The sequence below is a fragment of the Dermacentor silvarum genome, chromosome 5 (genome assembly GCF_013339745.2).
Source record: "Dermacentor silvarum isolate Dsil-2018 chromosome 5, BIME_Dsil_1.4, whole genome shotgun sequence".
In the NCBI taxonomy this organism is placed as follows: domain Eukaryota; kingdom Metazoa; phylum Arthropoda; class Arachnida; order Ixodida; family Ixodidae; genus Dermacentor; species Dermacentor silvarum.
The window spans coordinates 111,076,714-111,078,068 of record NC_051158.1 but is presented as its reverse complement, the minus strand read 5'-3'; the positions used below and the strand labels follow the sequence as shown (position 1 = coordinate 111,078,068).

At 54.5% G+C, this 1,355-nt stretch overlaps 1 non-coding gene across 1 annotated transcript; it reads right to left on the bottom strand.

The window, feature by feature from the left end:
- Window positions 1-992: 992 nt before the first annotated feature.
- Trnav-cac (transfer RNA valine (anticodon CAC)) lies at window positions 993-1,066 on the bottom strand. Its single transcript has one exon. It is a non-coding gene; the product is annotated as a tRNA-Val (tRNA).
- Window positions 1,067-1,355: the final 289 nt, after the last annotated feature.

Here is a 1,355-nt window from a genome sequence, read left to right as displayed (position 1 = left end):
CGAAAACGGACTCTCCGTGTGCCGTAATGCTGGAAGCAGAAGGAATCGGCGACGCCGATGCGGAGAGACCTAGCTCAGCCTCGAAAAAGCGTCACCGTCGTTACTGCTGCGTTGTAAGCTGCCACGAGTAAGAAGGCCTGAATCCCATCATCAGATTCCACCGTTTTCTTTCAAGGCCTCACGATCGCTGAGCGTTGGGTGCGCTGGATAACTCATTACCCAACTCCGAGCAGCACATGTTTGAGAGTTAAATGTGCTCATCCTTGACCCCAAGCCAGCACGTTGAGGCAGCGCAGCAAGGCAGTATTGATTACAGCACATCCATGTTCGAGCACTGTCATTAAAAGCTACATCAAGCGAGCAGCACACGAGCTCCCGCTGCAGCGCGATTCGCACGAAGTACGTTACTGCGAGCTCATATGCATTGCATCAGTTATTTATCAATCGCTAAAGGGACAGATGGCCACTACTACAGCGCAGGCAAAACTACTTGTCGTGCGGCAAAGATTGCAGGAGGCCCGCCGTTTAGCCGCATGCTGAAAGACCGCTGCTGTCGCAGCGCGTACGATCGTGCGCTGGAGCAGTTCGTACATCGCGGCAAGCTGAAAGACCGCTGCCGTGACGGCGCGTACCGTCGTGCACTCGAATAGTTCCGTACACATGATGTCTGCTTATCCCTGCTGTGAATTCATTTATATATAGCAAGCATTTCCTCGCGTTTGTGCACCTGAATCTAGCAGCGTGCAAAAATGACCTGAAGTTCAACTTCGTACGCGACTCCCTTCACTTGCGATTGACACCGCGTCAAAACTTCGCCGCTTATTTCTTGAACGGCGTACACGTATTCAGCGTTGCATAATTTCTTCGTTTACACAGCGTGCCACCCCTGAAAAAATCTTCGGCGCCCGATATTCGCTGCAGGCCGTGGTACAACACAGCCGGAAGTGGCGGGTTCATATTGTAAACGTGCTTTCCGAAGCAAACGCGCTTTCCGATCCCGGCGGGGATCGAACCCGCGACCTCTGGCTGCGTGGGAGCCAGTACTCTACCACTGAGCCACGCAAGCGCTTGCTAAAGGCCAGCAGAAATGCCCTATAAGGCAAGCGCGCAGGGGCAGACGACCCGAGCCTCCTCCAGTATGTTGGCGCCATCTAGGTAAGGTGCCTGCAAACGCAGCGCGCGCAGGCGCAGACGATGATATGGAAGTCAGAGGAGGCAGCGCAATCAACGCGCTCCCGAGCTGCCGAGCCTCCGCTAGTATGGTGGCGCCAACTAAATGTTCCTGTAAAAGCGGCGTGCCCGACATGTAAGTTGCAGTTGTAAGGCTTGGTCGGGCTCAGCAGACTGTTTTGCAG